General features: G+C 55.1%; 16 non-coding genes and 2 pseudogenes across 16 annotated transcripts; all 18 read right to left on the minus strand.

Moving 5' to 3' along the window:
* Window positions 1-2976: 2976 nt before the first annotated feature.
* Window positions 2977-3090, minus strand: LOC140585739 (U5 spliceosomal RNA). Its single transcript, XR_011987677.1, has one exon. It is a non-coding gene; the product is annotated as a U5 spliceosomal RNA (small nuclear RNA).
* Window positions 3091-3503: 413 nt separating this feature from the next.
* Window positions 3504-3715, minus strand: LOC140586007 (U2 spliceosomal RNA; annotated as a pseudogene).
* Window positions 3716-5682: 1967 nt separating this feature from the next.
* LOC140585740 (U5 spliceosomal RNA) lies at window positions 5683-5796 on the minus strand. The gene has a single exon (XR_011987678.1). It is a non-coding gene; the product is annotated as a U5 spliceosomal RNA (small nuclear RNA).
* Window positions 5797-6230: 434 nt separating this feature from the next.
* LOC140586012 (U2 spliceosomal RNA) lies at window positions 6231-6422 on the minus strand. Its single transcript, XR_011987944.1, has one exon. It is a non-coding gene; the product is annotated as a U2 spliceosomal RNA (small nuclear RNA).
* Window positions 6423-6617: 195 nt separating this feature from the next.
* Window positions 6618-6731, minus strand: LOC140585741 (U5 spliceosomal RNA). Its single transcript, XR_011987679.1, has one exon. It is a non-coding gene; the product is annotated as a U5 spliceosomal RNA (small nuclear RNA).
* Window positions 6732-7171: 440 nt separating this feature from the next.
* On the minus strand, window positions 7172-7363 carry LOC140586123 (U2 spliceosomal RNA). Its single transcript, XR_011987987.1, has one exon. It is a non-coding gene; the product is annotated as a U2 spliceosomal RNA (small nuclear RNA).
* Window positions 7364-7558: 195 nt separating this feature from the next.
* On the minus strand, window positions 7559-7672 carry LOC140585742 (U5 spliceosomal RNA). The gene has a single exon (XR_011987680.1). It is a non-coding gene; the product is annotated as a U5 spliceosomal RNA (small nuclear RNA).
* Window positions 7673-8102: 430 nt separating this feature from the next.
* On the minus strand, window positions 8103-8300 carry LOC140585999 (U2 spliceosomal RNA). Its single transcript, XR_011987935.1, has one exon. It is a non-coding gene; the product is annotated as a U2 spliceosomal RNA (small nuclear RNA).
* A 6011-nt stretch (window positions 8301-14311) lies between these two features.
* On the minus strand, window positions 14312-14425 carry LOC140585743 (U5 spliceosomal RNA). The gene has a single exon (XR_011987681.1). It is a non-coding gene; the product is annotated as a U5 spliceosomal RNA (small nuclear RNA).
* Window positions 14426-14852: 427 nt separating this feature from the next.
* LOC140586234 (U2 spliceosomal RNA) lies at window positions 14853-15044 on the minus strand. Its single transcript, XR_011988098.1, has one exon. It is a non-coding gene; the product is annotated as a U2 spliceosomal RNA (small nuclear RNA).
* A 195-nt stretch (window positions 15045-15239) lies between these two features.
* Window positions 15240-15353, minus strand: LOC140585744 (U5 spliceosomal RNA). The gene has a single exon (XR_011987682.1). It is a non-coding gene; the product is annotated as a U5 spliceosomal RNA (small nuclear RNA).
* A 443-nt stretch (window positions 15354-15796) lies between these two features.
* Window positions 15797-15988, minus strand: LOC140585982 (U2 spliceosomal RNA). Its single transcript, XR_011987919.1, has one exon. It is a non-coding gene; the product is annotated as a U2 spliceosomal RNA (small nuclear RNA).
* Window positions 15989-16183: 195 nt separating this feature from the next.
* LOC140585745 (U5 spliceosomal RNA) lies at window positions 16184-16297 on the minus strand. Its single transcript, XR_011987683.1, has one exon. It is a non-coding gene; the product is annotated as a U5 spliceosomal RNA (small nuclear RNA).
* A 451-nt stretch (window positions 16298-16748) lies between these two features.
* LOC140585688 (U2 spliceosomal RNA) lies at window positions 16749-16940 on the minus strand. Its single transcript, XR_011987626.1, has one exon. It is a non-coding gene; the product is annotated as a U2 spliceosomal RNA (small nuclear RNA).
* Window positions 16941-17135: 195 nt separating this feature from the next.
* Window positions 17136-17249, minus strand: LOC140585746 (U5 spliceosomal RNA). Its single transcript, XR_011987684.1, has one exon. It is a non-coding gene; the product is annotated as a U5 spliceosomal RNA (small nuclear RNA).
* A 431-nt stretch (window positions 17250-17680) lies between these two features.
* LOC140585799 (U2 spliceosomal RNA) lies at window positions 17681-17872 on the minus strand. The gene has a single exon (XR_011987737.1). It is a non-coding gene; the product is annotated as a U2 spliceosomal RNA (small nuclear RNA).
* Window positions 17873-18067: 195 nt separating this feature from the next.
* LOC140585747 (U5 spliceosomal RNA) lies at window positions 18068-18181 on the minus strand. The gene has a single exon (XR_011987685.1). It is a non-coding gene; the product is annotated as a U5 spliceosomal RNA (small nuclear RNA).
* A 417-nt stretch (window positions 18182-18598) lies between these two features.
* Window positions 18599-18823, minus strand: LOC140586026 (U2 spliceosomal RNA; annotated as a pseudogene).
* Window positions 18824-19466: the final 643 nt, after the last annotated feature.

The raw sequence follows: 19466 nt of genomic DNA on the forward strand, positions 1-19466 counted from the left end.
AAAGAACATTCTGTCGCGGAGCATTTGGGCCGAGGCAGCCTGTGCATGCAGGCGCCTCAGCTCACCCTTTATATCAAGCAGTCGCTCGTGGTCGATGGTGCCCCCGCTGTTGTGAGCGGCGTATTCATCCCGCAACCTTCTCTCCAGCTGCAGAATGGAGAATTTCTTCTCCATCCTGCGCTGCTTGCTGTACTGCATGGAGAAGGTTCGGATCCTATCCTTCACACTCTCCCACCATTCGGCCACGGAGGGGAAGGTAGGCTTGTCCTTCTGCCACTCGGAGAAGTGATCTAAAAAAAGGTGTCTAAAATCGCTCTCCTCCAGGATCTGCAGGTTCATTTTCCAATAGCCACCCCCATATTCAGGGGCGTCTATGGAAACAGTGGCCTCCACTGCCAAGTGGTCAGTGGGCCACTGTGGGGAGAGGGACACCTTTTTAAAAACAACGGGGGGTGAGGCTAAAATATAGTCGATGCGACTGCTGGCTCCGCGACTATTGTGCCAGGTGAAGCCCGGCATGCTGGGGTTGCATATCTTAAAACCATCAACAAGTTTAAAGGAACGAATAAAATGGCGAAAGTGCCCAGAGCTGACATCCTGTCTACCCTCCAACGAGATGTTAAAGTCCCCTCCTAAAATCAAGTGTCGATCTGTGACACAGAACGGGGACAACTCTTCAAAGAGAGTTATACGGGACGAGGCCTCCACTGGAGCGTAGACACATATGGCCCGGAGGCGCTGTCCCCTCCATGTGGCGTCCACCCCCAAAACCCTACCTTGAAGAACGGTAAACGATCTTACTTCTTCAAAGGCGCGGTCGCCAAAAAGGATCCCGACGCCTGAGGAGTGGACACCACCTACGCTCCAGTAGGATCTACCCCTCTTCCATTGTCGTGAAAAGAGAGCCTCGTCCCGCTGGTCCCGGAGGTGGACTTCCTGCAGAAAACAAATGCTGAAGGGAGAAGATGCCAGCTGATTAAAAACAGATGTGCGCTTTAAAACGTTCCTCAAACCCCTGACATTCAAGGTGACAATATTAAAATTGGCCATGAAATGTTAAAAAGGTAAAATACAATTACAAACAACACACTAAAATAATAAAAGCCAGCCATTAAAAACAATACCGCATTACTGCCCCCCCTCCTCAGTCAAACCCAAAAGGCCCCCCAGTTCCAGCCCCCCCAGGTACTCCTGTTCATTTGCTTTGTCCTGCACACTGCTGTACTCCTGGGGGGGCGCAGGGGACTGTCCCAAGTCCCACACCAGATGGGGGGCCCCCAATGTCGGGGAGGGGGGACTCTCTCGGCCTTGGTCCCCGGCCGCCACTGCTGGCAAGGTGGCAGCCGGAGGGCTGGATGCGTCGGGTTGTGCCTCCCTTCTGCTCTTCTTCCTCCTCCGGGGGGATGCACCGCTCTTTCTCCTCCTGCTGCTGACACCTGGAGCCAGGACTGGAGACCCCTCCTGCATTGCAGTCGCTGTCGCTGGGGCCTCCTCCACCTCGGCCAGGGCATCTCCTCCTGCCCCCGCCGCCGACTGCTCCTGCCCGGACGTGGGGGCTTGCGCTCCCCCACCACTCTCCTTGCCGACAGCTCTGCTGCCTAACAGAGCGTCGGCGTATGACGTTTTCCGTTGGGGGCAGGAACGAGCCAGATGGTCCTCACCGTTGCAGTGGATGCAGCGACGGGGGCCCTTGCAGTCCCTGGCCATGTGCCCCGGCTCCAGGCAGTTGCGGCAGCGCAGGTTGGCGCATCCCTCCAGAGTATGTCCAAAGGTGTGACACTGTCGGCAGAAGGGAGGCTGTCCGGAATAAAACAAGTAAGCCTTATTGCCCTGTAGATTAAAATAGGCTGGGGGATGACTAAACCCGCCCGCCCCATTAGCGTCCGGGCGCAGGCGGGCCTGGAACTGGCGTCGACCAGTCCAGATCCCCAGCTCATCCCGGATGTCCTTGTGGCCAGGAAGGAGGTCCACATACTTGTTCAAGAACTGGCGGACGGCTTCGCCGGACACATGCGGGTTAAAACAATGTACCGTAATTACCCGCTTGTCGGGCCACCACAGCGGCTCGACGGTGTATCGTCCCAGGAGAGGGTGCTGGGCCCTCTCCTTGCTCCGCTCCAGGACCTTGGTGTAGCCCTCGTCGGTGGACAGGGTGACCTCGAAGAACTGGAAAGGTCCATTCCGCTGCACACACAGGATGTCCTCCATGCGCAGGCCCAGCTCCCCGAAGGCCACCTCCCGGATGAAGGCCAGGCGGTCGGGGAAGGTGCCTACCTCCCCTTCGGCCCTCCAGCAGAACCGGGCGGTATTACGCAGGCCACCGCCTGCTACCAGCCACGGCCCGCTGAAGGGCTTCCTCGCAGCTCCGCCGGCCGTCGACATCCGGGATGGTCCACCGACGTCGTTCCTGGAGCAGAGTCCTCCTGCCGCCGTGGTCCCGACGTCCGCCGTGGTCCGGCCGCCGTCCGCCAATCCGGGATGAGCCGAGGAATGCTAAACTATAAAAGCAACTAAAAAATAAAAACACCAGTTCACCCGGCAGGGCGGCGGACAGGCCACCAGCCACTGCGGGATCCCCAGCCTAATAAAAACGAAAATAAAAGCAGGGATAAAAGGCTAAAAGGAAGGCACGGGTCGCCCCGTGGCAGCGGCGGTCAAGCCACCTACTGGGCACGCATTAGGTTTGCCGTGCCTTCCTCTAAAAAACCCGACGCAGTCCTTTAAAAGCGATAAAAAGAGCGTAAAATCCACTTGATCTTAGCCAAAAGGCCGAGAAGCGATACCCACAAATTGCGCCCCGCCGGGCGCCGGCATGCGGGATGCCGACGGAGCTGGCGCGGCTCAGCCCTCACCAGCCCCTCTGGCAGGTGTCGCCCGGCGAGTCCACGCGTGATCCAGGGAGACCACAGCCGCGCCACCGGGCACCTAACGCCAGCCGCTAAGCCGGGCCCAGTCTTCCTTTGACAGCAGCAGTGCAGCTCTGCTTGGGCAGAGCCTCCAAAAATACCATGAACTCATCGCTATCCCTCTCCACGGAAATCTTTAGTAAAAGGCGAAAGATTTATACGGGATGAAGAGAGACCCGAGTCGATATGGGGCCGCCGCCAAGCCCGTCGCCGTTAGCCGGGCCTGCGTGACGCCCCCGCTCGGAGTAGAATGCCCAGGGGCGTCGCAGCCGCCGTCCTCGGGGCCCCGACTCCTCCCTGTCCTCCTGTCCTCTCAAAAGACAGCAATCATTTTAACAAACATGAGGGGAAATTCAAAAGGCAAAGATGACATCATGCCTTACCTCAGCGCAGCTGTCCACCGCACAAACAGTGTGTCACCTTCCTTTAAAAAAAAAAAAAAAAAAAAAAAGAAAAACGGCGGGAAACGGGGGCCACGCACAGACAGGGCCCCCCCCCTCACAGCACTCAGTCTATTAGTCACTCACTCACTCACTCACTCACTCACTCACTCACTCAGTCAGTCAGTCAGTTCTGCCTTTCGACAACAGGGGGCAGTAGAGGTGCACCATTCCCGGAAGCACTGCAATACCGGGTCGATGCGTGGAGCGGACGGGGCAAGCCCCACTTCCGGCTCCCTGTTCCAAAAATCCGTTTAATATGTGGTCCCCTCCATGGGGGACGTATCAGATATTAAACTGATAAGAACAGATTTTTTTTTTTTTTTTTTTTATTTCTGCATACAATCTAAAACCAACACATAAAACTATAAAGACATTTATCACACTACCCATAATAAACTAACTTCAACACTAAAAGAAATACACATATAAATCACACTCATAACCTATTCAATCATAAAACAACAACATATATAACACGTATTATAAAACAATCATATAATACCACATACATAAAACTTCTAAAATACTTCAAACCTACAACACCATTACAACACACGTTAAAACAGTATTAAATACATAAATACAGCAGAAATCCTAAAATCTTTAAAAAGGTAAAACATTATCATCATCAATAATATCCCCATTAAAACTAAGGTCTCCCCCCGACTCAGCAGCGACTAAAAAGGAGCGATCATTGGCAAAGTCCTGCTGCCCTGCATAAAAACGTCTCTCTTGGGGGGAGACCAAAACACTTTGCAAATCTATCTGTTCTATGGGGAAGATCGCTTCTCGGCCTAAAGCAGTGTCCTCGTTCCTCCGGGCCTTCTTCCTCCTCCTGCTTTGGACAAACCTGGAGGGAGAGGTTGCGCGCTTTTCAGCCACGGCCAATGGACCCTTACCTGGGGACTCCACAGAAGCACTGGAGGCCGTGGACTCCCCATCGGCACCGGCGAAGGGCTGTTCCTCGCTGTTCTCAGCTCCCCTCTCGGCTCCCCCGTGCATCTCAGCGCAGCCCGGCAGTGCCTGCTGTCGGGCCCCGTCCACAGCCGAACCCCGAACAACGGCGTCGGCCCAGGACGGTTTGCGCTGAGGGCAGCTCCGAGCCAGATGGTCCTCACCTCTGCACAGGTTACACCGGAGGGGGCCCTTGCAGTCCTTCGCCAGGTGACCGACGTCCAGGCATCTCCAGCACTTCATGGTGGTACAGGAGTCCGCGGTGTGGCCCAGGCCGTGGCACAAGCGGCAGGAGGAGGGTTGCCCGGAGTAAAAAAGGTAGCCCTTGCAACGACCTATAATAAAATAAGCAGGTGGGTGGCTATACCCGTCAGGGGAGCTAGCGTCGGGGCGCAGGCACACCCGGAACTGCCTACGCCCAGTCCAGACACCCAGCTGGTCTCTCACGTCCCTGTGCCCAGGGACCACGTCGACAAACCTGCCCAGGAAGGCAGCCACCGCTTCAGCTGGAACGAAGGGGTCCAAGACGTGGACGGTGATCACTCTCCGGTCCAGCTTCCACAGTGGCTCCACGTCATAGAACATCCGGCGAAGCTCTTCCTCCAAGCGGCTGCATGCAGCCAACATCCTCTTGTAGCCCTCTTCCGTAGTGCAAGTCACATAGAAGAAGGCCAAAGACTGGTTGCGCTGCACACAGATGATGTCTTCCATGGTGAGTCCCAGGAGGCCGAAGAGCACCTCCCGGATGAAGCTCAGTCTCTCCGGGAAACTCTCCGGTTCCTCCTGGTGAGTCCACTTGAAGGCTGCTGTATGCCGGATGACTACGACGGTCCTGTGTGGGCTCCCGGACATCCTGGCGATGGTGGGCAAGAGAGTCCTCGGGAGCCGGGCAGGGAGTCGACGTGTCCTAGCTGGGTGCCTAAACTAATAAAGCTGGAAATAAAACCCCAAGCTCACCCTGCGGGAACGGCGGTCAAGCCACCCGAACCTGCACGTTAGGCTTGCAAGGGCTACCCAAAATAAAAAACACGCTAAAAGGAGACAACAGCTAGCCCCGTGGCAGCGGCGGTCAAGCCACCTGCTGGTCACGCTTTAGGTTCGCTGTTGCCTCCACTAAAAAACCTGGCAATAAAAATCCCTCCAAAAAGCAGCACTTGATCTTAGCCAAAAGGCCGAGAAGCGATACCCACAAATTGCGCCCCGCCGGGCGCCGGCATGCGGGATGCCGACGGAGCTGGCGCGGCTCAGCCCTCACCAGCCCCTCTGGCAGGTGTCGCCCGGCGAGTCCACGCGTGATCCAGGGAGACCACAGCCGCGCCACCGGGCACCTAACGCCAGCCGCTAAGCCGGGCCCAGTCTTCCTTTGACAGCAGCAGTGCAGCTCTGCTTGGGCAGAGCCTCCAAAAATACCATGAACTCATCGCTATCCCTCTCCACGGAAATCTTTAGTAAAAGGCGAAAGATTTATACGGGATGAAGAGAGACCCGAGTCGATATGGGGCCGCCGCCAAGCCCGTCGCCGTTAGCCGGGCCTGCGTGACGCCCCCGCTCGGAGTAGAATGCCCAGGGGCGTCGCAGCCGCCGTCCTCGGGGCCCCGACTCCTCCCTGTCCTCCTGTCCTCTCAAAAGACAGCAATCATTTTAACAAACATGAGGGGAAATTCAAAAGGCAAAGATGACATCATGCCTTACCTCAGCGCAGCTGTCCACCGCACAAACAGTGTGTCACCTTCCTTTAAAAAAAAAAAAAAAAAAAAAAAAAAAAGAAAAACGGCGGGAAACGGGGGCCACGCACAGACAGGGCCCCCCCCCTCACAGCACTCAGTCTATTAGTCACTCACTCACTCACTCACTCACTCACTCAGTCAGTCAGTCAGTCAGTCAGTCAGTCAGTCAGTCAGTTCTGCCTTTCGACAACAGGGGGCAGTAGAGGTGCACCATTCCCGGAAGCACTGCAATACCGGGTCGATGCGTGGAGCGGACGGGGCAAGCCCCACTTCCGGCTCCCTGTTCCAAAAATCCGTTTAATATGTGGTCCCCTCCATGGGGGACATATCAGATATTAAACTGATAAGAACAGATACTACACTTGATCTTAGCCAAAAGGCCGAGAAGCGATACCCACAAATTGCGCCCCGCCGGGCGCCGGCATGCGGGATGCCGACGGAGCTGGCGCGGCTCAGCCCTCACCAGCCCCTCTGGCAGGTGTCGCCCGGCGAGTCCACGCGTGATCCAGGGAGACCACAGCCGCGCCACCGGGCACCTAACGCCAGCCGCTAAGCCGGGCCCAGTCTTCCTTTGACAGCAGCAGTGCAGCTCTGCTTGGGCAGAGCCTCCAAAAATACCATGAACTCATCGCTATCCCTCTCCACGGAAATCTTTAGTAAAAGGCGAAAGATTTATACGGGATGAAGAGAGACCCGAGTCGATATGGGGCCGCCGCCAAGCCCGTCGCCGTTAGCCGGGCCTGCGTGACGCCCCCGCTCGGAGTAGAATGCCCAGGGGCGTCGCAGCCGCCGTCCTCGGGGCCCCGACTCCTCCCTGTCCTCCTGTCCTCTCAAAAGACAGCAATCATTTTAACAAACATGAGGGGAAATTCAAAAGGCAAAGATGACATCATGCCTTACCTCAGCGCAGCTGTCCACCGCACAAACAGTGTGTCACCTTCCTTTAAAAAAAAAAAAAAAAAAAAAAAAAAAAAAGAAAAACGGCGGGAAACGGGGGCCACGCACAGACAGGGCCCCCCCCCTCACAGCACTCAGTCTATTAGTCACTCACTCACTCACTCACTCACTCAGTCAGTCAGTCAGTCAGTCAGTCAGTCAGTCAGTCAGTCAGTCAGTCCTGCCTTTCGACAACAGGGGGCAGTAGAGGTGCACCATTCCCGGAAGCACTGCAATACCGGGTCGATGCGTGGAGCGGACGGGGCAAGCCCCACTTCCGGCTCCCTGTTCCAAAAATCCGTTTAATATGTGGTCCCCTCCATGGGGGACATATCAGATATTAAACTGATAAGAACAGATACTACACTTGATCTTAGCCAAAAGGCCGAGAAGCGATACCCACAAATTGCGCCCCGCCGGGCGCCGGCATGCGGGATGCCGACGGAGCTGGCGCGGCTCAGCCCTCACCAGCCCCTCTGGCAGGTGTCGCCCGGCGAGTCCACGCGTGATCCAGGGAGACCACAGCCGCGCCACCGGGCACCTAACGCCAGCCGCTAAGCCGGGCCCAGTCTTCCTTTGACAGCAGCAGTGCAGCTCTGCTTGGGCAGAGCCTCCAAAAATACCATGAACTCATCGCTATCCCTCTCCACGGAAATCTTTAGTAAAAGGCGAAAGATTTATACGGGATGAAGAGAGACCCGAGTCGATATGGGGCCGCCGCCAAGCCCGTCGCCGTTAGCCGGGCCTGCGTGACGCCCCCGCTCGGAGTAGAATGCCCAGGGGCGTCGCAGCCGCCGTCCTCGGGGCCCCGACTCCTCCCTGTCCTCCTGTCCTCTCAAAAGACAGCAATCATTTTAACAAACATGAGGGGAAATTCAAAAGGCAAAGATGACATCATGCCTTACCTCAGCGCAGCTGTCCACCGCACAAACAGTGTGTCACCTTCCTTTAAAAAAAAAAAAAAAAAAAAAAAAAAAAGAAAAACGGCGGGAAACGGGGGCCACGCACAGACAGGGCCCCCCCCCTCACAGCACTCAGTCTATTAGTCACTCACTCACTCACTCACTCACTCACTCACTCACTCAGTCAGTCAGTCAGTCAGTCAGTCAGTTCTGCCTTTCGACAACAGGGGGCAGTAGAGGTGCACCATTCCCGGAAGCACTGCAATACCGGGTCGATGCGTGGAGCGGACGGGGCAAGCCCCACTTCCGGCTCCCTGTTCCAAAAATCCGTTTAATATGTGGTCCCCTCCATGGGGGACATATCAGATATTAAACTGATAAGAACAGATTTTTTTTCCAATACTTTATTAAACAGTTCTGTACAACAATTAAAACCACACAAATACACAAAGCATATACATACATCAATTAGCACTGTCATCAAAACATAATAAAACAGCCTTTTAAGTTCACAAATTTACATAAATACATGTCCATAAATACTTTATAAAAGGCTAAAATATTCTCGACCCACAGTGCTACTTATATATGCCATACAACATTATTAAAACATTATTAAACAAAACATCTCCAGAACTGCAAAAAGACAAGAAAAAACTATAAAACCACCAATAAATACCAATACACTATCAATTAAAACACAATTACAGTTAAATGGCCATTTACACAAATAAAATGTCACCTCAAATGCCGGCTTTTAAAAACTAAAACCTTTAAAAGAGGAACACACCCGGCGACCTCCAACCTTTACACCAGGGTCAGGTTGGGACAGGGTCATACATTTCCACACACGTAAAATCAGCACCTCGGGAATAAAACACGGTCAATCATTTAAAAGGCAGCACAACAAACCATAGTAAAATCTTAATAAATACAGTTATTGTTAATATTAATAAATAGGTGCTAAAAATGACCAACCAAAACCCGTGCTCAATTAATTATGCACATGCTGTTAGATAAAACCATTTTGAATAAAACACACGCACAAAAAACAAAGCACACTTACCTAAAACCCGAAGTATCTCCAGTGTGCTTCAGAAAGGTGTGTCACATCAAACCCTGTAGAATGGAGCGTCACCACCTAAACGACACGGAGCTAAAGCCAAAGGAGGCCCTTCCACCTCTCCTTGGCCTCGTGATAGCCCCGCTGGATGACGTCAGTCTCCATCCTGAAACCCAAGTCGGCCCGGATTTTACGGAATACCCCTTGTGCCTCCAGATGAACCCCTCTACGGATGAGCGCGGTCCTGGCATTCCACAGCTCTCGCTTGGTAATGCTGACCAGCAGCCACATCCAGGGGCCGAAGGGGTTATGGAGCTTGGGGTCCCACCCCTTCAACACCTTGTCGTAGGTCAGACCGGGCTGCGGGTCCACACGTCCACACAGGCCCGCTACCAACCCCCAAACTCTCTGTGCATGCCCACAGTCCCAAAACACGTGCCTGATGGTCTCATCCTCACTGCACTCGGGCCTGGGGCAGCGGGGGTGTCTGGTCAGCTTATGCCTATGTAAGACGTCCCTGACTGGCAGCTTACCATGAAGGCACTGCCAGTTCAGGTCCTGCAGCCTGTGATCCAAACCCTTAGGCTGGATTCTCGCCCATGTGCCTTCCTCCAGGCCCAACATGGCCCGAGTATCCCTATGACCAAGCAAAGCCCTGTAAAGCGCTCTATGCTTGGTCAAGGCCTCTGTCTTGACACCTGCCGGAAAAGACTTACTCCACTTGACAGCATGGCTGTAGTGGGCCGGCAGGGTCTCAGCCTTGGGGCCGAGGTTGGTCCACGACGCCACCAGACGTCTCATGGGGAGAGCCAGCCACAGACGCACAAAGTGCTGATGGGGGTGCTCAAGGGGAGCTGCCAGGCGCGTGCAGAGCTGCGAGAAGAACAGGCAGTCAAGCTTGAGAGGAAAGTCAATAACATCCCTCCCCCCACTGTCCTTTCCGAGATACATCACTTCCCTACGCACGTACTCATACCTGCCCCCCCAGACGAGGTTGAAAACGTCTCTCGTCAGGCCTCTGCGCATGAAGCGGGGCAAAGGGTACACATGTGCAAGGTAGAGCAGGGTGGGAAGAATATCCACTTTTAAGGCCAAGACCTTACCTTGGAAGGACAGGGACCTGGACTTCCACAGTCCGATCTTCCGCCTGGCGATCGCCAACCGCTCCTCCCAGTTCAAACGGGCGGCACCATCCGAAAGGAAGTTGACCCCCAACACTTTGAGAGGTCCGTCACAGAGGGTGAGACCACCTGCGACGTCCTCCCTCGCCTTCCAGCTGCCGAAATACTTGGCCACCGACTTACTGAGGTTGAGCGTCGCGCCGGAGGCCCTACCGAATGCATGAACGAGGCTCATGGCATGACCGAGAGACTGATCCGAGCAGACGAAAAGGGTGGTGTCGTCCGCGTACTGGGTCAGTCTAACAGTTTTCCCCCGACTTCCTGGGATAAGAAGGCCATCGACCCCGGGGTGGGCGCGAATGGCGCACGCCAGTGGCTCTATATAGAGCGCGTAGAGGAGGGGGGAGAGGGGACATCCCTGTCTCACTCCACTCAACTGGGGCACCAAGTCACTCAGGAAGCCATTGATAACAACATGGCTTCCAACTTCGTTATACAAAGTGTGTAACCACCCCAGATAATTGGGTCCAAAGCCAAACTTACCCAATACTTGAAACAGGAAGCGGTGATCTACCCGGTCAAAGGCTTTCTCCTGATCCAAGCTGACCAGCAGGAGAGGGAGGTTCCTGTCCTCCACCCAGGCGATGGCGTCGCGGATGAGATGGAGGTTCCACGTCGCCGATCGACCCGGTACTCCACACGTCTGATCGCTGTGAACCAGATGAGCCATGGCCTTCTTCAGGCGTTCGGTAAGGGTCTTTGCAATGAGCTTTGTGTCTACACAAAGCATGGTCAGGGGCCTCCAGTTGCCAAGGTCGGCACGATCACCCTTCTTGTGCAACAGGGAAAGAACCCCTGACCTCATGCTCCTAGTGAGCAAACCCCGGCGCTGAACGTCCTCTACAACCTGCAGTAATTCCGGCCCGAGGACATCCCAAAAGGTGGAATAAAATTCCACCGGGAGTCCGTCCAGGCCCGGTACCTTGCGGCGGTTCATCTTGCCAAGCACTGCGGTCAGCTCGGCCAAGGTGATGGGGGCTTCTAAGCCGTCCCGAATGTCACTGGGAAGACAAGGTGAGATGTTATCTAGGAACCGCTCCCCTGCAACCGGGTCCGTGTCCCTAACCTTAAAAAGATCACAATAAAACAATTTGGCAACCTCCAGCATGTCTGATGTTGTAGTTGCCATGTTGCGATTTGAGGCACGGAGAGAGACAAAGCTCTTCTCCTCCCGGGCTTCCCTGGCTCTCTGGAAAAACAAGGCATTGCACTTTTCATTGTTTTCCAACAAGCACATTTTGTCGCGGAGCATTAGGGCCGAGGCAGCCTGTTCATACAGGCGCCTCAGCTCACCCTTTATGTCAAGCAGTCGCACGTGATCGATGGCGCCCCCGTTGTTGTGAGCGGCATATTCATCCCGCAACCTTCTCTCCAGCTGCAGAATGGAGAATTTCTTCTCCATCCTGCGCTGCTTGCTATACTGCATGGAGAAGGTTCGGATCCTATCCTTCACACTCTCCCACCATTCAGCCACGGAGGGGAAGGTAGGCTTGTCCTTCTGCCACTCGGAGAAGTGATCTAAAAAAAGGTGTCTAAAATCGCTCTCCTCCAGGATCTGCAGGTTCATTTTCCAATAGCCGCCCCCATATTCAGGGGCGTCTATGGAAACAGTGGCCTCCACTGCCAAGTGGTCAGTGGGCCACTGTGGGGAGAGGGACACCTTTTTAAAAACAACGGGGGGTGAGGCTAAAATGTAGTCGATGCGACTGCTGGCTCCGCGACTATTATGCCAGGTGAAGCCCGGCATGCTGGGGTTGCATGTCTTAAAACCATCAACAAGTTTAAAGGAACGAATAAAATGGCGAAAATGCCCTGAGCTGACATCCTGTCTACCCTCCAACGAGATGTTAAAGTCCCCTCCTAAAATCAAGTGTCGATCTGTGACACAGAACGGGGACAACTCTTCAAAGAGAGTTATACGGGACGAGGCCTCCACTGGAGCGTAGACACATATGGCCCGGAGGCGCTGTCCCCTCCATGTGGCATCCACTCCCAAAACCCTGCCTTGAAGAACGGTAAACGATCTTACTTCTTCAAAGGCGCGGTCGCCAAAAAGGATCCCGACGCCTGAGGAGTGGACACCACCTACGCTCCAGTAGGATCTACCCCTCTTCCATTGTCGTGAAAAGAGAGCCTCGTCCCGCTGGTCCCGGAGGTGGACTTCCTGCAGAAAACAAATGCTGAAGGGAGAAGATGCCAGCTGATTAAAAACAGATGTGCGTTTTAAAACGTTCCTCAAACCCCTGACATTCAAGGTGACAATATTAAAATTGGCCATGAAATGTTAAAATAGTAAAATACAATTAAAAACAACACACTAAAATGATAAAAGCCAGCCATTAAAAACAATACCGCATTACTGCCCCCCCTCCTCAGTCAAACCCAAAAGGCCCCCCAGTTCCAGCCCCCCCAGGTACTCCTGTTCATTGGCTTTGTCCTGCCCACTACTGTACTCCTGGGGGGGCGCAGGGGACTGTCCCAGGTCCCACACCGGATGGGGGGCCCCCAACGTCGGGGAGGGGGGACTCTCTCGGCCTTGGTCCCCGGCCGCCACTGCTGGCAAGGTGGCAGCCGGAGGGCTGGAAGCGTCGGGTTGTGCCTCCCTTCTGCTCTTCTTCCTCCTCCGGGGGGATGCGCCGCTCTTTCTCCTCCTGCTGCTGACACCTGGAGCCAGGACTGGAGACCCCTCCTGCATTGCTGTCGCTGGGGCCTCCTCCACCTCGGCCAGGGCTTCTCCTCCTGCCCCCGTCGCCGGCTGTTCCTGCCCTGACGTGGGGGCTTGCGCTCCCCCACCACTCTCCTTGCCGACGGCTCCATTGCCTGACAGAGCGTCAGCATACGTCGTTTTCTTCTTCGGGCAGGAACGAGCCAGATGGTCCTCGCCGTTGCAATAGATGCAGCGACGGGGGCCCTTGCAGTCCCTGGCCATGTGCCCCGACTCCAGGCAGTTACGGCAGCGCAGGTTGGCGCATCCCTCCAGAGTGTGTCCAAAGCTGTGGCACTGTCGGCAGAAGGGAGGCTGTCCAGAGTAAAACAAGTATGCCTTATTGCCCTGCAGATTAAAATAGGCTGGGGGATGGCTAAAACCGCCCGCCCCATTAGCGTCCGGGCGCAGGCGGGCCTGGAACTGGCGTCGACCAGTCCAGATCCCCAGCTCATCCCGGATGTCCTTGTGGCCAGGAAGGAGGTCCACATACTTATTGAGGAACTGGCGGACGGCCTCGGCGGTCACATGCGGGTTAAAGCAATGCACAGTAATTACCCGCTTGTCGGGCCACCACAGCGGCTCGATAGTATACCTTCCCAGGAGAGGGTGCTGGGCCCTCTCCTTGCTCCGCTCCAGGACCTTGCTGTAGCTCTCGTCGGTGGACAGGGTGACCTCGAAGAACTGGAAAGGGCCATTCCGCTGCACGCATAAGATGTCCTCCATGCGGAGGCCCAGCTCCCCGAAGGCCACCTCCCGGATGAAGGCCAGGCGGTCGGGGAAGGTGCCTACCTCCCCTTCGGCCCTCCAGCAGAACCGGGCGGTATTACGCAGGCCACCGCCTGCTACCAGCCACGGCCCGCTGAAGGGCTTCCTCGCTGCACCGCCGGCCGCCGCCATCCGGGATGGTCCACCGACGTCGTTCCTGGAGCAGAGTCCTCCTGCCGCCGTGGTCCCGACGTCCGCCGTGGTCCTGCTGCCGTCCGCCAATCCGGGATGAGCCGAGGAATGCTAAACTATAAAAACAACTAAGAAATAAAAAACACCAGTTCCCCCGGCAGGGCGGCGGACAGGCCACCAGCCACTGCGGGATCCCCAGCCTAATAAAAACGAAAATAAAAGCAGGGATAAAAGGCTAAAAGGAAGGCACGGGTCGCCCCGTGGCAGCGGCGGTCAAGCCACCTACTGGGCACGCATTAGGTTTGCCGTGCCTTCCTCTAAAAAACCCGACGCAGTCCGTTAAAAGCGATAAAAAGAGCGTAAAATCCACTTGATCTTAGCCAAAAGGCCGAGAAGCGATACCCACAAATTGCGCCCCGCCGGGCGCCGGCATGCGGGATGCCGACGGAGCTGGCGCGGCTCAGCCCTCACCAGCCCCTCTGGCAGGTGTCGCCCGGCGAGTCCACGCGTGATCCAGGGAGACCACAGCCGCGCCACCGGGCACCTAACGCCAGCCGCTAAGCCGGGCCCAGTCTTCCTTTGACAGCAGCAGTGCAGCTCTGCTTGGGCAGAGCCTCCAAAAATACCATGAACTCATCGCTATCCCTCTCCACGGAAATCTTTAGTAAAAGGCGAAAGATTTATACGGGATGAAGAGAGACCCGAGTCGATATGGGGCCGCCGCCAAGCCCGTCGCCGTTAGCCGGGCCTGCGTGACGCCCCCGCTCGGAGTAGAATGCCCAGGGGCGTCGCAGCCGCCGTCCTCGGGGCCCCGACTCCTCCCTGTCCTCCTGTCCTCTCAAAAGACAGCAATCATTTTAACAAACATGAGGGGAAATTCAAAAGGCAAAGATGACATCATGCCTTACCTCAGCGCAGCTGTCCACCGCACAAACAGTGTGTCACCTTCCTTTAAAAAAAAAAAAAAAAAAAAAAAAAAAAAGAAAAACGGCGGGAAACGGGGGCCACGCACAGACAGGGCCCCCCCCCTCACAGCACTCAGTCTATTAGTCACTCACTCACTCACTCACTCACTCACTCAGTCAGTCAGTCAGTCAGTCAGTCAGTCAGTTCTGCCTTTCGACAACAGGGGGCAGTAGAGGTGCACCATTCCCGGAAGCACTGCAATACCGGGTCGATGCGTGGAGCGGACGGGGCAAGCCCCACTTCCGGCTCCCTGTTCCAAAAATCCGTTTAATATGTGGTCCCCTCCATGGGGGACATATCAGATATTAAACTGATAAGAACAGATACTACACTTGATCTTAGCCAAAAGGCCGAGAAGCGATACCCACAAATTGCGCCCCGCCGGGCGCCGGCATGCGGGATGCCGACGGAGCTGGCGCGGCTCAGCCCTCACCAGCCCCTCTGGCAGGTGTCGCCCGGCGAGTCCACGCGTGATCCAGGGAGACCACAGCCGCGCCACCGGGCACCTAACGCCAGCCGCTAAGCCGGGCCCAGTCTTCCTTTGACAGCAGCAGTGCAGCTCTGCTTGGGCAGAGCCTCCAAAAATACCATGAACTCATCGCTATCCCTCTCCACGGAAATCTTTAGTAAAAGGCGAAAGATTTATACGGGATGAAGAGAGACCCGAGTCGATATGGGGCCGCCGCCAAGCCCGTCGCCGTTAGCCGGGCCTGCGTGACGCCCCCGCTCGGAGTAGAATGCCCAGGGGCGTCGCAGCCGCCGTCCTCGGGGCCCCGACTCCTCCCTGTCCTCCTGTCCTCTCAAAAGACAGCAATCATTTTAACAAACATGAGGGGAAATTCAAAAGGCAAAGATGACATCATGCCTTACCTCAGCGCAGCTGTCCACCGCACAAACAGTGTGTCACCTTCCTTTAAAAAAAAAAAAAAAAAAAAAAAAAAAAAGAAAAACGGCGGGAAACGGGGGCCACGCACAGACAGGGCCCCCCCCCTCACAGCACTCAGTCTATTAGTCACTCACTCACTCACTCACTCACTCACTCACTCACTCACTCACTCAGTCAGTCAGTCAGTCAGTCAGTCAGTCAGTTCTGCCTTTCGACAACAGGGGGCAGTAGAGGTGCACCATTCCCGGAAGCACTGCAATACCGGGTCGATGCGTGGAGCGGACGGGGCAAACCCCACTTCCGGCTCCCTGTTCCAAAAATCCGTTTAATATGTGGTCCCCTCCATGGGGGACGTATCAGATATTAAACTGATAAGAACAGATACTACACTTGATCTTAGCCAAAAGGCCGAGAAGCGATACCCACAAATTGCGCCCCGCCGGGCGCCGGCATGCGGGATGCCGACGGAGCTGGCGCGGCTCAGCCCTCACCAGCCCCTCTGGCAGGTGTCGCCCGGCGAGTCCACGCGTGATCCAGGGAGACCACAGCCGCGCCACCGGGCACCTAACGCCAGCCGCTAAGCCGGGCCCAGTCTTCCTTTGACAGCAGCAGTGCAGCTCTGCTTGGGCAGAGCCTCCAAAAATACCATGAACTCATCGCTATCCCTCTCCACGGAAATCTTTAGTAAAAGGCGAAAGATTTATACGGGATGAAGAGAGACCCGAGTCGATATGGGGCCGCCGCCAAGCCCGTCGCCGTTAGCCGGGCCTGCGTGACGCCCCCGCTCGGAGTAGAATGCCCAGGGGCGTCGCAGCCGCCGTCCTCGGGGCCCCGACTCCTCCCTGTCCTCCTGTCCTCTCAAAAGACAGCAATCATTTTAACAAACATGAGGGGAAATTCAAAAGGCAAAGATGACATCATGCCTTACCTCAGCGCAGCTGTCCACCGCACAAACAGTGTGTCACCTTCCTTTAAAAAAAAAAAAAAAAAAAAAAAAAAAAAGAAAAACGGCGGGAAACGGGGGCCACGCACAGACAGGGCCCCCCCCCTCACAGCACTCAGTCTATTAGTCACTCACTCACTCACTCACTCACTCACTCACTCACTCACTCAGTCAGTCAGTCAGTCAGTCAGTCAGTCAGTCAGTCAGTCAGTTCTGCCTTTCGACAACAGGGGGCAGTAGAGGTGCACCATTCCCGGAAGCACTGCAATACCGGGTCGATGCGTGGAGCGGACGGGGCAAGCCCCACTTCCGGCTCCCTGTTCCAAAAATCCGTTTAATATGTGGTCCCCTCCATGGGGGACATATCAGATATTAAACTGATAAGAACAGATACTACACTTGATCTTAGCCAAAAGGCCGAGAAGCGATACCCACAAATTGCGCCCCGCCGGGCGCCGGCATGCGGGATGCCGACGGAGCTGGCGCGGCTCAGCCCTCACCAGCCCCTCTGGCAGGTGTCGCCCGGCGAGTCCACGCGTGATCCAGGGAGACCACAGCCGCGCCACCGGGCACCTAACGCCAGCCGCTAAGCCGGGCCCAGTCTTCCTTTGACAGCAGCAGTGCAGCTCTGCTTGGGCAGAGCCTCCAAAAATACCATGAACTCATCGCTATCCCTCTCCACGGAAATCTTTAGTAAAAGGCGAAAGATTTATACGGGATGAAGAGAGACCCGAGTCGATATGGGGCCGCCGCCAAGCCCGTCGCCGTTAGCCGGGCCTGCGTGACGCCCCCGCTCGGAGTAGAATGCCCAGGGGCGTCGCAGCCGCCGTCCTCGGGGCCCCGACTCCTCCCTGTCCTCCTGTCCTCTCAAAAGACAGCAATCATTTTAACAAACATGAGGGGAAATTCAAAAGGCAAAGATGACATCATGCCTTACCTCAGCGCAGCTGTCCACCGCACAAACAGTGTGTCACCTTCCTTTAAAAAAAAAAAAAAAAAAAAAAAAAAAAAGAAAAACGGCGGGAAACGGGGGCCACGCACAGACAGGGCCCCCCCCCTCACAGCACTCAGTCTATTAGTCACTCACTCACTCACTCACTCACTCACTCAGTCAGTCAGTCAGTCAGTCAGTCAGTCAGTCAGTTCTGCCTTTCGACAACAGGGGGCAGTAGAGGTGCACCATTCCCGGAAGCACTGCAATACCGGGTCGATGCGTGGAGCGGACGGGGCAAGCCCCACTTCCGGCTCCCTGTTCCAAAAATCCGTTTAATATGTGGTCCCCTCCATGGGGGACATATCAGATATTAAACTGATAAGAACAGATACTACACTTGATCTTAGCCAAAAGGCCGAGAAGCGATACCCACAAATTGCGCCCCGCCGGGCGCCGGCATGCGGGATGCCGACGGAGCTGGCGCGGCTCAGCCCTCACCAGCCCCTCTGGCAGGTGTCGCCCGGCGAGTCCACGCGTGATCCAGGGAGACCACAGCCGCGCCACCGGGCACCTAACGCCAGCCGCTAAGCCGGGCCCAGTCTTCCTTTGACAGCAGCAGTGCAGCTCTGCTTGGGCAGAGCCTCCAAAAATACCATGAACTCATCGCTATCCCTCTCCACGGAAATCTTTAGTAAAAGGCGAAAGATTTATACGGGATGAAGAGAGACCCGAGTCGATATGGGGCCGCCGCCAAGCCCGTCGCCGTTAGCCGGGCCTGCGTGACGCCCCCGCTCGGAGTAGAATGCCCAGGGGCGTCGCAGCCGCCGTCCTCGGGGCCCCGACTCCTCCCTGTCCTCCTGTCCTCTCAAAAGACAGCAATCATTTTAACAAACATGAGGGGAAATTCAAAAGGCAAAGATGACATCATGCCTTACCTCAGCGCAGCTGTCCACCGCACAAACAGTGTGTCACCTTCCTTTAAAAAAAAAAAAAAAAAAAAAAAGAAAAACGGCGGGAAACGGGGGCCACGCACAGACAGGGCCCCCCCCCTCACAGCACTCAGTCTATTAGTCACTCACTCACTCACTCACTCACTCACTCACTCACTCACTCAGTCAGTCAGTCAGTTCTGCCTTTCGACAACAGGGGGCAGTAGAGGTGCACCATTCCCGGAAGCACTGCAATACCGGGTCGATGCGTGGAGCGGACGGGGCAAGCCCCACTTCCGGCTCCCTGTTCCAAAAATCCGTTTAATATGTGGTCCCCTCCATGGGGGACGTATCAGATATTAAACTGATAAGAACAGATTTTTTTTTTTTTTTTATTCATCTTTAATCAACATTTCTGCATACAATCTAAAACCAACACATAAAACTATAAAGACATTTATCACACTACCCATAATAAGCTAACTTCAACACTAAAATAAATACACATATAAATCACACTCCTAACCTATTCAATCATAAAACAACAACATATATAACACATATTATAAAACAATCATATAATACCACATACATAAAACTTCTAAAATACTTCAACCCTACAACACCATTACAACACACGTTAAAACAGTATTAAATACATAAATACAGCAGAAATCCTAAAATGTTTAAAAAGGTAAAACACTATCATCATCCGAAATATCCCCATTAAAACTAAGGTCCCCCCCCGACTCGGCAGCAACTAAAAAAGAGCGTTCATTAGCAAAGTCCTGCTGCCCTGCATAAAAACGTCTCTCTTGGGGGGAGACCAAAACACTTTGCAGATCAATTAGCTCTAAGGGGAAGATCGCTTCTCGGCCTAAAGCAGCGTCCTCGTTCCTCCGGGCCTTCTTCCTCCTCCTGCATTGGACAAACCTGGAGGGAGAGGTTGCGCGCTTTTCAGCCACGGCCACTTGACCCTTACCAGGGGACTCCACCGAAGCGCTGGAAGCCGTGGACTCCCCATCGGCACCGGCGAAGGGCTGTTCCTCGCTGTTCTCAGCTCCCCTCTCGGCTCCCCCGTGCATCTCAGCG

This window comes from Paramormyrops kingsleyae, unplaced genomic scaffold (genome assembly GCF_048594095.1).
Source record: "Paramormyrops kingsleyae isolate MSU_618 unplaced genomic scaffold, PKINGS_0.4 ups35, whole genome shotgun sequence".
NCBI classification, from domain to species: domain Eukaryota; kingdom Metazoa; phylum Chordata; class Actinopteri; order Osteoglossiformes; family Mormyridae; genus Paramormyrops; species Paramormyrops kingsleyae.